General features: G+C 46.6%; 1 protein-coding gene across 7 annotated transcripts in view; it reads right to left on the bottom strand.

The window, feature by feature from the left end:
• The window catches only part of LOC121546045 (extracellular sulfatase Sulf-2-like), a 205,518-nt gene that overhangs the window by 36,964 nt on the left and 153,554 nt on the right, over nt 1-15,000 (bottom strand). The gene's annotated exons all lie outside the window — the stretch shown is intronic.

Below are 15,000 nucleotides of genomic sequence, written 5' to 3'. Positions count from 1 at the left end.
ACAGGGTAGAGGCAGCAAGATTATTAGCTACCAGTACCCTTCCCCTATAAGACAGCTGGGGCAGCACCCATTTCCATCTTGACAGTCTGGCACACACTTTCTCCACTACACCCTCCCAGTTCTTTTTCTGAAAGACATCGGAGCCTAGAAAACCCCCCAAAGTCTTCATCCCATCTCTGCCCCACTGAAGCCCCCCTGGTAACCGTGGAGCGGACCCCATCTGAAGCTGGCCTGCCCACAGCGCTTCACTCTTTCCCCAATTGACTCTAGCTGAGAGGCCCGCTCATACACCTTGAAAGCGTTTGAGAGAACCTTAACATCCTCACCCCCTGTAATAAAAACTGTTACGTCATCTGCATACGCAGACAGTGCTATCGTGGGACCCTTCATAACCCCTGGCACAGAGAAACCAGTAAAAAACTAAGCATTGGTTCAATCGCCAAACTATATAACTGCCCTGAAATTGGGCATCCCTGCCTGATTCCCCTTTGGACAGGGATGGGACAACTCAAACCACCCCCACCTTCACCATACACGAGGCCCCAGCACACAGTAAACCCAAAGGCTTTCATTGTTTTAAACAAGTACTGGTGGTCCACACGATCAAAAGCCTTCTCCTGATCCAAAGAAAGTAAACCCACATTTACATCAGACAGTTTACAAATGTCTAAAACATCTCTTATTAGAAACAAGTTGTCAACAATAGAGCGATCAGGTACACAGTAGGACTGGTCCTTGTGGATCAACAATCCCAGATACTCTTTCAACCAGTTTGAGAGACATTTAGAAACAATTTTATATTCTGCACACAGCAAAGCAACAGGTCTCCAATTTTTTATGAGAGCCAAATCCCCCTTTTTTGGCAACAGTGAAAGTACGGCACGTTGACAAGTGTCACGATCGTCTTGACGAGAAGGAGTAGACCAAGGCGCAGCGTGTGAAACGAACATGACTTTAATATGTTAAAGCACAAGTACAAAACAAAACACGATCGTGAAGTCCACAGTAACACTGACTGAACACGGAACAAAAACCCACAAACACAAGGTGAACACAGACAGTTTAAATATGGCTCCCAATCAGAGACAACGAGCCAACAGCTGACACTCGCTACCTCTGATTGGGAGTCACTCCTTCAAACAAAGAAATACAACCACCTAGAACAACCCAACCAAACAGAACACAACGAAACGAACACACCCTGGCTCAACATACAAAGTCCCGGAGCCAGAGCGTGACAGTACCCCCCCCTAAAGGCGCGGACTGCGACCGCGCCTCAAAACCCCAAACAGGGGAGGGCTGGGTGGGCACTTCTCCTCGGAGGCGGCTCCGGCTCCGGGCTTGACCACCACCCTTCCACAATCCCCCTGTAGCGCCCCCGGTCCGGTCTGACCCCGCTGGCTGGATCTGGACCGGACATAGACGGAGCGGATTGCTCAAACTCCGTAGTGGAGTAGCTGACCTGATCAGGCACCGGACTGACGACGCGCACCCCTGGCTTGGCGCGTGAGGCAGGAACGGACCGGACCTGGCTGACGATACGCACCCTTGGCTTGGTGCGTGGGCCGAACGGACCTCACCAGGCTGACGACTTCGCATCCTTGGCTTGGTGCGAGTAGCAGGAATGGGCTGGATCAGGCTGACGACTCGCACCCTTGGCTTGGTGCGAGTAGTAGGAACGAGCTGGACCAGGCCGACGACGCACCCCGTAGGCTTGGTGCGTGGAGCAGGAACAGGCCGGGCTGGGCTGGCGACGCACACCGTAGGCTTAGTGCGTGGAGCAGGAACAGGCCGGACAGGGCTGGCGACGCACACCGTAGGTTTGGTGCGTGGAGCAGGGACAGGCCGGGCCGGGCTGACGACGCACCCCGTAGGCTTGGTGCGTGGAGCAGGAACAGGCCGGGCTGGGCTGGCGACGCACACCGTAGGTTTGGTGCGTGGAGCAGGAACAGGCCGGGCAGGGCTGGCGACGCACACCGTAGGTTTGGTGCGTGGAGCAGGGACAGGCCGGGTCGGGCTGACGACACACCCCGTAGGCTTGGTGCGTGGAGCAGGGACAGGCCGGGCAGGGCTGTCGACGCACACCGTAGACTTGGTGCGTGGAGCAGGAACAGGCCAGGCAGGGCTGTCGACGCACACCGTAGACTTGGTGCGTGGAGCAGGAACAGGCCGGGCAGGGCTGTCGACGCACACCGTAGACTTTGTGCGTAGAGCAGGGACAGGCCGGGCTGGGCTGGCGACGCACCCCGTAGGCTTTGTGCGTAGAGCAGGGACAGGCCGGGCTGGGCTGGCGACGCGCACCATTAACTTAGTGCGGGGAGCAGGAACGGGACGGACCGGACTGGTGACGCACACCACTTGCTTGGTGTGAGGAGCGGGACTGGGTTTCTTCATAACCCTCCGCTCCCTCAGCTGCCTACACAGTTCCTCTCGCCGTGCCTCTACTCTCACCCTCTCCCTTATCGCCTCCAGTACCCACGTCGTCCATGCCCTGTGCCCCCCCCTAAAAATTTATTGGGGTTGCCTCTCGACCATCCGACTTTGACCCGTTTGCCGCCGCTGCTCCTCTCTACGGCGCGCCTCCCATGTCCAGGCTGCCTGCTCCTGGACACGCTGCTTGGTCCTTTTATGGTGGGTTTTTCTGTCACGACCGTCTTGACGAGAAGGAGTAGACCAAGGCGCAGCGTGTGAAACGAACATGACTTTAATATGTTAAAGCACAAGTACAAAACAAAACACGATCGTGAAGTCCACAGTAACACTGACTGAACACGGAACAAAAACCCACAAACACAAGGTGAACACAGACAGTTTAAATATGGCTCCCAATCAGAGACAACGAGCCAACAGCTGACACTCGCTACCTCTGATTGGGAGTCACTCCTTCAAACAAAGAAATACAACCACCTAGAACAACCCAACCAAACAGAACACAACGAAACGAACACACCCTGGCTCAACATACAAAGTCCCGGAGCCAGAGCGTGACAACAAGATACAGGAAGAGAGCCCTCATGAAAAGATTCACACACCACTTCATAAAAATCCTCCCCAATAGACCCCCAAAAGTGCTTATAAAACTCAGATGGTAAACCATCAATGCCAGGGGCTCGGCCTGTTGAGAGCTGCATAACTGCTGTGGACAGCTCTTGCAGTGTAATGTCAGAGTCCAATGCGACTCTTTGCTCAGGTCCCAATTGAGGAAGACCGTGTAACAACTGTTCAGTACACAGAGAGTCACAATCCTCCGCCTTATAGAGGGCAGAATAGAAATCCACGGCATGTTGACGCATTTCACTGTCATCCGTGGTCACCTTCCCATCAGGGAGACGAAGGCAGACCATCTGTTTACGTTGCAATGTCGACTGTCCTAGGTTTTAAAAAAAGCACTAGGAGCATCCATATCCTTGAGGGAAGCGAAACGAGACCTAATCAAGGCACCCTTCACTCTTTCATGCAGAAACGACCTCAGTTCATGTTTCTTGTCCTGTAAGTTCATGACTAGTCCGGGGTCATTCTGAGTGAGCAACTTCAATTCAATAGATTTGATGTCCTGTTCAAGGGCCCTGATAGTCTCTTTAACTTCAATTCGAGACAGTAGCAGTATACTGTTGACAAAATAATCGTATTTGGGCCTTCCCAACCTCCTACCATTGTCTCAAGGACTCAAAATGCCCTTTTGTAACCCTCCATTTTTCCCAAAACAACAAAAACCTTTCACAAAACATGACATCATGTAACAATTTAACATTAAAATACCAATAAGATGATGACCTTCGTGGACAGGACAAGTGAATATCAACAGTGACAATATGGTGATCAGAGAAACCCACAGGAGTAATGTCACACCTTCCAACCCTACTACAGTATTGCTCAGATACATACAACCTGTCTAACCTTGCTGCACTGACATGACCTTCATTAACTTTCAGCCATGTGTACTGCCTAACTTTTGCATTCCTTACTCTCCACACATCAGAAAGCTCAAACTCAGTTAACAGACTAGACAGGCAAGTGGCTGACCGCAGGTGAGGTTCTTCAGCGGTGCGATCAACAGTAAAATCCACTGTACAGTTCCAGTCCCCCCCTAAAACCATACACCCCTCTTGGTCACACTGTCTTAAGGTTTCCTTTATTTTATCAAAACCAACAATACGCTCTGTACCCTCATTAGGAGCATAAACATTCAAAAATAAATAAAAAATAAACATTACATCCACCTTGACCAATAAAACCTGACCTTTGACAATCTCTGTTGTAGATACCACAGTCACCCCTAAGCCTGAAGAAAACAAGATTGCCACCCCAGCACTGAAATTAGTACCATGACTGAGTATATGCTGCCCCTCCCACCACATACCCCAGTCAACCTCATTTTCCTCATCACTATGTGTCTCCTGTAGGAAAACTACATTAAGCCTTTTCTGTTTTATTACTTCTAATACCCAAGCCCTCTTATTCCTGTCCCTTCCTCCATTAATATTGAGAGAACCTACCCTTAGTACCTCCATATAGAAAATAAAAAGGAAAAGCAGAAGAAACCACAGAGAAACCAGACAAAGAGAATAGAACACCCTATGAGGCATTATCATCATCATTATTTAAAATTTTCTCTTAACCTGACCACGTTTCCCACCACCTTTTGCTGCTGCAACAGCAGTAACACATTTCCTCAATCGAAACCGCTTCTTCTCACTCAACTGGTCTAACCCCACCGTCTTCTGTAACATCACAGCTGACCTCACAAACTTATCAACATCAAAATAATCTGCCAATTTGACAGATTTCCCAAAAGTCTGATCAAGAAACCCATTTACCTCCTCTAGATCGTAAATTGAGTCCTCACCAGCTGATATTGTATCAAGAGCGATATCCATATTCTTCTCCTGATCCTCCTCAACTGAGGCCACAGACCACTGACTCCCCTCTACCACATCCCTTTCAACACTCCCCACTTGCACCCCATCACTCGTACCAGGATTCTCCTCCACTACCTGGGAGACTAGCCCCACCTGAACCCCATTACTCGTAGTGGGCATCTCCTCCACTACCTGGGAGACTAGCCCCACCTGAACCCCATTACTCGTAGTGGGCATCTCCTCCACTACCTGGGAACCTAGCTCCACATGAACCCCCCCCTGTACCCCAGCACTCATAGTGGGCATCTCCTGCACTACCTGGGAGATTAGCTCCACATGAACCCTCTCCTGTAACCCATTACTTGTAGTGGGGATCTCCTCCACTACCTGGGAGATTAGCTCCACATGTACATTCTCCTGTACCCCAGCACTCGTACTGGGCACCTCCTCACCAGTCTGAGGAAATGGCCCTTCAGATCCATCCTTACCTTCTACAACAATATTTTTCTGCTGCATAACATTTCCCTCTGGTACAAGTTGCAACTCTGTGCCCTCAACACGGACAACTTGTTCCTCAGCAACAGATGCTTGTGGCTGCTCTACCGCTGTCAGCCCACCTCTCCCTACATCAGTGGGCCCAGGCGTTACGAGGACCACCTGCGCCCCTCCCTCTGCCTTCTCCCTTTTCGGGCAAGCATGTCGCTTATGACCAACATCCCCACACTCAAAACACCGTTGACTACCCGTACTAGCATAAGCCATATACAGTCTATTGTCATACTTGACTTTAAACGCTAACTCCAAAGTCTGCTCCGGTGAGTCCAAAAACATAAACACCTGTCGCCGAAACGACATAACCTGTTTCAACGCCGGGTGTTTGCAACCCAATGGGACAACCTTAATTGAACTTGCAAACTTCCCAAAGCGCAATAACTCGCGCTCCAATAGCTCATTTGGAATAAACGGCGGTACATTTGAAATCGTTACCCTTGTTGACGGAGAAAAAAGCGGCGTAACTTGAATAAACATTCCTTTAAGAAGTACGCCATGCTCAACCATACGATCAACAAGGCGCTCTTCTTTAAGAAATACCACCACCGCTTTATTCATCCGTGACGCATAACCAACATTCTCATATCCTACCTTCTCTCCTACGGCGACCAGAACCTCCTCCACCGTGACAGTAGCTTCAGTAACACACCTAAAGCCGTGCCGAAGTGACAGGGACGGCGTCCCCGTTCGGGCCGCCATCCCCACCAAAATCAGCGTAATTTCGACACGAAAAACAATATACTTATTTCTACCACAACAAGAAAATATAAATAATAACCTTAATCATGCATAGAAGAAAAAAAGGATATCACCAAGAAAAGGAAAACCCAGGATATCTAACTCTACACAATGTGGTATCTGGACAATTTATGACTTTGTTAATGGTTGCAAATGGTCTTAGAGGATGTTGACTCAGCTTAAGGGGAGCATCTGGAGAGTAGTTCTATAGGGGCACCCTAAAGCAGAGGAAGTCTGTTAGCTGGAGTCCTGGGATTGGTCTGTAGGGGAAAACACCCATATCAGGTTACATAGGATAAATACCACGGTTAAAACAAAGGACGGGGAGAATAACATATTTAGAGTTTGGGTCAGGTTATTCTCCAGATGTCTGCAGATATCTGTAAATTGGCGCTGAGATCTTCAAATGTAATAAATAATTATAATCGAGGACAGTGTCAGCGGATTTCCTTGTTCTCACAGCATAATTAGCATCGTTTTCTCGACACTACAACAACACTCGCACTTAGCACTCACTCAAACAATTCCCAGCATGCACCAAACACTCCCAGCATAGAGAGAGAGAGAGAGAGAGAGAGAGAGAGAGAGAGAGAGAGAGAGAGAGAGAGAGAGAGAGAGACAGAGAGAGAGAGACAGAGAGAGAGAGAGAGAGAGCGACAGAGAGAGAGAGAGAGACAGAGAGAGAGAGAGAGATAGAGAGAGAGAGAGAGAGCGACAGAGAGAGAGAGCGAGAGACAGAGAGAGAGAGAGACAGAGAGAGAGAGAGAGAGAGAGAGAGAGAGAGAGATAGAGAGTAGAGAGAGAGAGAGAGGGAGAGAGAGAGAGAGAGAGAGAGAGAGAGATAGAGAGAGAGAGAGAGCGACAGAGAGAGAGAGCGAGAGACAGAGAGAGAGAGAGACAGAGAGAGAGAGAGAGAGAGAGAGAGAGAGAGAGAGAGAGAGATAGAGAGAGAGAGAGAGAGAGAGAGAGAGAGAGAGAGAGAGAGAGAGAGAGAGAGAGAGAGAGAGAGAGAGAGAGAGAGAGAGAGAGATAGAGAGAGAGAGAGAGAGGGAGAGAGAGAGAGTTTGAGTTTTAAATAATCTTTATTGGGTCTGGGGAGCCCACCACACAAATACTCATACAAAACCGTATTTACACATCAATTAAAAACACAACTCCAATTCCTCCTCCACAGTAACTGAACACAACAGCATCTGAATACCCCATATACTCATAAACAGATCAATATTGTTGACCAGTTTATAATAGGCAAACTCAATTCTTAGTCTTGCTGCCAACATTCCCTCCAGCATTCCCACCACATCCACAGACCCCTGTCCCCGAATACTGTTCTTTCGGGTCTTCCATATGGCTAATTTTGCTGCCCCTAACACAAAATTAAGCAACACAACTACAGCTTTCTGACTAAACCTGTACTTTGGCCCAAATATATACAGTTGGGAAGAGAAAACCTCTCCCAGAGCTGAGAACCAATTAGTGATCAGGTCAATCATCCCGACCAACCTGGGACACTGTAAAAACAGATGTGCCAGTGTTTCAGACTGAGCACAGAATGGACACCCCTCCCCCAACAGTAGGATCCAGGTGTACCAGATACATGTTGGTGGCTATGGCTCCATGTATTATCCTCCATTGGAGGTCAGCTGTCCTCTTATCAATAGGCAGTTTGTATAATGTTCGCCAACAGCCTTTTGGGGAGGCACCTGGACCAAGCACACCCGCCCACCTCGTCGATTTTACCCCTTCCAGGGAAGAGGCATGGGACACCTTTACACATATTCTGTACATGGCCTTCTTTCCCACCTCCTTGAACTCCCCCCAGCTCCGGGGTATCGAAGGAAAGCAGCATCCCCCACGTCCTCCTCGAATGCCCCCGCCGCAGCACTAACAATCAGTGCAGGGAACACATAATCCAGACCCTCCTTCCACCGATCAGAATTGGAAGTGTCAGTCACATACTGCAGATGAAGTACTGGCAAGGAATCACAGACCTCAGCGACGACCTTCCTCAGTAGGCGAGACGATCGGATCCCCGCTCTTTCTCCCAGCTCCTCCAACGACCTATTCCTGTTCCACATCAGATGACCCAGCTTAGTACACCCCACGCCTAACAGGCATGAACGTAGGCTAGCTGAACCCAGAACACGGGACTGGATGGCAGTGTTGTGAAAAGAGGCTCTTCAAAAGCCACATCCCTGGTGGCGTGCAGGCCTTACGGGACTTGACCAGAACTCTCCAAGCCTGCATAACAGACTCATAAAATGGAGTCAGGCCAGGCAACTCACCCCCCTCCAGCTTTAAGAGGAAAAGGTGCTTGTCTAAGCCCAAACAGCCCGCTCTCCTCATCAATGCGTAGGCTGTGTCAACCCAGCTAGAACCGTCACTGTACAACAGTCTCTGGGCTGCTTGAAGCCGGAAAGCCATGATCCTGGAAGAAATGTCCACCAGGCCTTGCCCACCCTCGTGCAGTGGCAAGTACAGGGCTGAAGCTTTAATCCAATGTTGTCCAGACCAGAAGAAATTGACAAGGGTCCTCTGAAGCTCTTGTATCAGACCCTTTGGTGGCTGCAAAATCATTAGTCTGTGCCACAGGGTAGAGGCAGCAAGATTATTAGCTACCAGTACCCTTCCCCTATAAGACAGCTGGGGCAGCACCCATTTCCATCTTGACAGTCTGGCACACACTTTCTCCACTACACCCTCCCAGTTCTTTTTCTGAAAGACATCGGAGCCTAGAAAAACCCCCAAAGTCTTCATCCCATCTCTGCCCCACTGAAGCCCCCCTGGTAACCGTGGAGCGGACCCCATCTGAAGCTGGCCTGCCCACAGCGCTTCACTCTTTCCCCAATTGACTCTAGCTGAGGAGGCCCGCTCATACACCTTGAAAGCGTTTGAGAGAACCTTAACATCCTCACCCCCTGTAATAAAAACTGTTACGTCATCTGCATACGCAGACAGTGCTATCGTGGGACCCTTCATAACCCCTGGCACAGAGAAACCAGTAAAAAACTAAGCATTGGTTCAATCGCCAAACTATATAACTGCCCTGAAATTGGGCATCCCTGCCTGATTCCCCTTTGGACAGGGATGGGACAACTCAAACCACCCCCCACCTTCACCATACACGAGGCCCCAGCACACAGTAAACCCAAAGGCTTTCATTGTTTTAAACAAGTACTGGTGGTCCACACGATCAAAAGCCTTCTCCTGATCCAAAGAAAGTAAACCCACATTTACATCAGACAGTTTACAAATGTCTAAAACATCTCTTATTAGAAACAAGTTGTCAACAATAGAGCGATCAGGTACACAGTAGGACTGGTCCTTGTGGATCAACAATCCCAGATACTCTTTCAACCAGTTTGAGAGACATTTAGAAACAATTTTATATTCTGCACACAGCAAAGCAACAGGTCTCCAATTTTTTATGAGAGCCAAATCCCCCTTTTTTGGCAACAGTGAAAGTACGGCACGTTGACAAGATACAGGAAGAGAGCCCTCATGAAAAGATTCACACACCACTTCATAAAAATCCTCCCCAATAGACCCCCAAAAGTGCTTATAAAACTCAGATGGTAAACCATCAATGCCAGGGGCTCGGCCTGTTGAGAGCTGCATAACTGCTGTGGACAGCTCTTGCAGTGTAATGTCAGAGTCCAATGCGACTCTTTGCTCAGGTCCCAATTGAGGAAGACCGTGTAACAACTGTTCAGTACACAGAGAGTCACAATCCTCCGCCTTATAGAGGGCAGAATAGAAATCCACGGCATGTTGACGCATTTCACTGTCATCCGTGGTCACCTTCCCATCAGGGAGACGAAGGCAGACCATCTGTTTACGTTGCAATGTCGACTGCCCTAGGTTTTTAAAAAAGCACTAGGAGCATCCATATCCTTGAGGGAAGCGAAACGAGACCTAATCAAGGCACCCTTCACTCTTTCATGCAGAAACGACCTCAGTTCATGTTTCTTGTCCTGTAAGTTCATGACTAGTCCGGGGGTCATTCTGAGTGAGCAACTTCAATTCAATAGATTTGATGTCCTGTTCAAGGGCCCTGATAGTCTCTTTAACTTCAATTCGAGACAGTAGCAGTATACTGTTGACAAAATAATCGTATTTGGGCCTTCCCAACCTCCCACCATTGTCTCAAGGACTCAAAATGCCCTTTTGTAACCCTCCATTTTTCCCAAAACAACAAAAACCTTTCACAAAACATGACATCATGTAACAATTTAACATTAAAATACCAATAAGATGATGACCTTCGTGGACAGGACAAGTGAATATCAACAGTGACAATATGGTGATCAGAGAAACCCACAGGAGTAATGTCACACCTTCCAACCCTACTACAGTATTGCTCAGATACATACAACCTGTCTAACCTTGCTGCACTGACATGACCTTCATTAACTTTCAGCCATGTGTACTGCCTAACTTTTGCATTCCTTACTCTCCACACATCAGAAAGCTCAAACTCAGTTAACAGACTAGACAGGCAAGTGGCTGACCGCAGGTGAGGTTCTTCAGCGGTGCGATCAACAGTAAAATCCACTGTACAGTTCCAGTCCCCCCTAAAACCATACACCCCTCTTGGTCACACTGTCTTAAGGTTTCCTTTATTTTATCAAAACCAACAATACGCTCTGTACCCTCATTAGGAGCATAAACATTCAAAAATAAATAAAAAATAAACATTACATCCACCTTGACCAATAAAACCTGACCTTTGACAATCTCTGTTGTAGATACCACAGTCACCCCTAAGCCTGAAGAAAACAAGATTGCCACCCCAGCACTGAAATTAGTACCATGACTGAGTATATGCTGCCCCTCCCACCACATACCCCAGTCAACCTCATTTTCCTCATCACTATGTGTCTCCTGTAGGAAAACTACATTAAGCCTTTTCTGTTTTATTACTTCTAATACCCAAGCCCTCTTATTCCTGTCCCTTCCTCCATTAATATTGAGAGAACCTACCCTTAGTACCTCCATATAGAAAATAAAAAGGAAAAGCAGAAGAAACCACAGAGAAACCAGACAAAGAGAATAGAACACCCTATGAGGCATTATCTGTCAGAAACAATAACAACAACAACCTGTTGTGACAGGATTTAAAGCATGAGCACATGACCCAGTGTAGTGGTGTGGTGTGTAGTGGTGTGTAGTGTGTAGTGTGTAGTGTAGTGGTGTGTAGTGGTGTCTAGTGGTGTGGTGTGTAGTGTAGTGGTGTGGTGTGTAGTGGTGTGTAGTGTGTAGTGTGTAGTGTAGTGGTGTGTAGTGGTGTGTAGTGTAGTGTAGTGTAGTGTAGTGGTGTGTAGTGGTGTGGTGTGTAGTGTAGTGGTGTGGTGTGTAGTGGTGTGTAGTGTGTAGTGTGTAGTGTAGTGGTGTGTAGTGGTGTGGTGTGTAGTGGTGTGGTGTGTAGTGTAGTGTAGTGTAGTGTGTAGTGTAGTGGTGTGTAGTGTAGTGTAGTGTAGTGTAGTGGTGTGGTGTGTAGTGTAGTGTAGTGTAGTGTGTAGTGTAGTGTAGTGTAGTGTAGTGTAGTGTAGTGTAGTGTAGTGTAGTGTATGGTAGTGTAGTGTAGTGGTGTATAGTGTAGTGGTGTGCAGTGTTCAGTGGTGTAAAGTGCTTAAGTACAAATACTTGAAAGTACTACTTAAGTAGTTTTTTACTTATATATTTTTTACTATATTTCTAAAGGAAATAATTTACTTTTTACTCCATACATTTTCCCTGACACCCAAAAGTACTCGTTACATTTTGAATGCTTAGCAGGACAGGAAAATTGTCTAATTCACACACTTATCAAGAGAACATCCCTGGTCATCCCTACTGCCTCTGATCTGGCGGACTCACTAAACACACATACTTCATTTGTAAATTATGTCTGAGTGTTGGTGTGCCCCTGGCTATCCGTAAATAAATAAAAAGAAAATGGTGCCATCTGTTTTGCTTAATATAAGTCATTTGAAATGATTTATACTTTTACTTTTACTTTTGATACCTAAGTATATTTTAGCAATTACATTTACTTTTGATACTTAAGTATATTTAAAACCAAATAGTTTTAGACTTTTACTCAAGTAGTATTTTACTGGGTGACTTTTACTTTTACTTGAGTCATTTTCTATTAAGTTATCTTTACTTGTACTAAAGTATGACAATTGGGTACTTTTTCCACCGCTGGTAGTGTGGTGGTGTGTAGTGTAGTGGTGTAGTGTAGTGTAGTGTGGTGGGTAGTGTTGTGTAGTGGTGTATAGTGGTGTGGTGTGTAGTGTAGTGTAGTGGTGTAGTGTAGAGTATGGTGGTGGTGTGTAGTGTAATGTAGTGTAGTGGTGTGTAGTGTAGTGGTGTAGTGTAGTGTAGTGTAGTGGTGTGTAGTGTAGTGTAGTGTAGAGTATGGTGGTGGTGTGTAGTGTAGTGTAGTGTGGTGTAGTGTAGTGTTGTGTTGTGTAGTGTGGTGTGTAGTGTGGTGTGGTGTGGTGTAGTGTAGTGTAGTGTAGTGTAGTGTAGTGGTGTGTAGTGGTGTGTAGTGTAGTGGTGTAGTGTTGTGTAGTGGTGTAGTGTAGTGTAGTGTAGTGTAGTGTAGTGGTGTAGTGTAGTGGTGTGTAGTGTAGTGGTGTAGTGTAGTGGTGTAGTGTTGTGTAGTGGTGTAGTGTAGTGTAGTGTAGTGGTGTAGTGTAGTGGTGTGTAGTGTAGTGTAGAGTATGGTGGTGGTGTGTAGTGTAGTGTAGTGTGGTGTAGTGTAGTGTTGTGTAGTGTAGTGGTGTAGTGTAGTGGTGTGTAGCTCAGTTGGTAGAGCATGGCGCTTGCAACGCCAGGGTTGTGGGTTCGTTTCCCACGGGGGGCCAGTATGAAAATGTATGCACTCACTAACTGTAAGTCGCTCTGGATAAGAGCGTCTGCTAAATGACTAAAATGTAAATGTAGTGTGTAGTGTGGTGTTGTGTAGTGTAGTGTGGTGTTGTGTTGTGTGGTGTTGTGTAGTGTAGTGTGGTGTTGTGTAGTGTAGTGTGGTGTTGTGTTGTGTAGTGTAGTGTGGTGTTGTGTAGTGTAGTGTGGTGTTGTGTAGTTTAGTGTAGTGTAGTGTGGTGTAGTGTGGTGTGGTGTGTAGTGTGGTGGTGTGTAGTGTGGTGTTGTGTAGTGTGGTGTAGTGTGGTGGTGTGTAGTGTAGTGTGGTGTTGTGTAGTGTAGTGTGGTGTTGTGTAGTTTAGTGTAGTGTAGTGTGGTGTGGTGTGTAGTGTGGTGGTGTGTAGTGTATTGTAGTGTGGTGGTGTGTAGCGTATTGTAGTGGCGTAGTGTAGTGTAGTGGTGTGTAGTGTAGTGTTTTATCCAGGCAGGGCTGTGGGATGCTACACTGTGCCCAGTTCAGAGGCACCACTGCTGGATGCTAAGCCTCGACACAGCGAGCGCAGCTGCTACAAGCTGATTGGGCCTCAGGGGAGGCCTCTAAATCTTAAGCACAGAGCAGTGATACAATGTGTGGTGATATGTGCATTAGTGTGTGTGTGTGTGGGTGTTTGAGTGTTAGAGAAAGTGAACAAGTATTAGTTCAGAGGCAGGAGAGAGAACCCACAGAGTGCACGCACACATACACAACCCTGAGTGTTGGATAAGCATGGCTGAGAATGGCACCGCCAAGCCCTGAGGGACATGCCTGCAGCAAGAGTACTGGTGTGTGCCGAGATGGAGGGGGGAAGAGAGAGGGAGAGAGAGAGTGAGAGCGGAAGAGAGAGAGAGAGAGAGAGAGAGAGAGAGAGAGAGAGAGAGAGAGAGAGAGAGAGAGAGAGAGAGAGAGATAGATAGACAGAGAGAGTGCGAGAGAGAGAAGAACAAATACCATTGTAAATACAACCCATATTTATGTTTATTTTTTTTCTCCCATTTGTACTTTAACTATTTGCACATTGTTACAACACTGTATATATACATAATATGACATTTGAAATGTCTTTATTATTTTGGAACTTCTGAGTGTAATGTTTACTGTTAATATTTATTATTTCACTTTTGTTTATTATCTATTTCACTTGCTTTGGCAATGTTAACATGTTTCCCATGCCAATAAAGCCCTTAAATTGAAATTGAAATTGAATTGAGAGGGAGGGAGAGGGAGAGAAAGTGAGTGAGACAGAGAGAGAGAGAGAATAGTGGGGAAGGTGACACATTGCTCACTGGAGCAGATATCTCCTGTCCATTGAAGATTATGTTAAAGGTCGAATGCAGCTGTTTTTATCTCAATATCAAATAATTTCCATGTAACAATTAAGTACGTACCTTACTGTGATTGTTTTCAATTAAAATGGTCAAAAATAAATAAATAAATAGCTTCTTAGCAAAGAGCAATTTCTCAAACAAGAATGTTGCTAGGACTGTCTGGGAGTGGTCTGAGTGGAAAACTGAAAACTAGCTGTTATTGGCAGATAGGTTTGGAACTCTCTTTCTTTTTGGTCTATTAACTAATTTACTGCCTGGTGATGTCACCATCCCACCAAAACAGGCTGACATTTCAGGCAGTCTTTTCAATCAGCTCTTACACCACAAAGGGCATTATCATCATTTTCACAATTTCACAATATTATTCCAACATCATAGTATGGAAATATATACATGTATAACACAGGAAAATCATGTTTTTGACTACACTGGGCCTTTAACGGAGACACAGTTCTGAGAAGGAGAGAACTAATAATACTGCTTTTTCTATGAATCATATCTATTTCTCAACGTTACTCATTGATGCAAGATACCTTGTTCTATACCCGATAGCCTCAAATCCAAGCCTCCATTCGATGAAAACATCACTGCATAAAAGGTTCATGTTCCCTTTTTGCAAGCGCATGAGTCA

The sequence above is a fragment of the Coregonus clupeaformis genome, chromosome 30 (genome assembly GCF_020615455.1).
Source record: "Coregonus clupeaformis isolate EN_2021a chromosome 30, ASM2061545v1, whole genome shotgun sequence".
Classification (NCBI taxonomy): Eukaryota; Metazoa; Chordata; class Actinopteri; order Salmoniformes; family Salmonidae; genus Coregonus; species Coregonus clupeaformis.
This window is presented reverse-complemented; position numbering and strand designations above follow the sequence as displayed.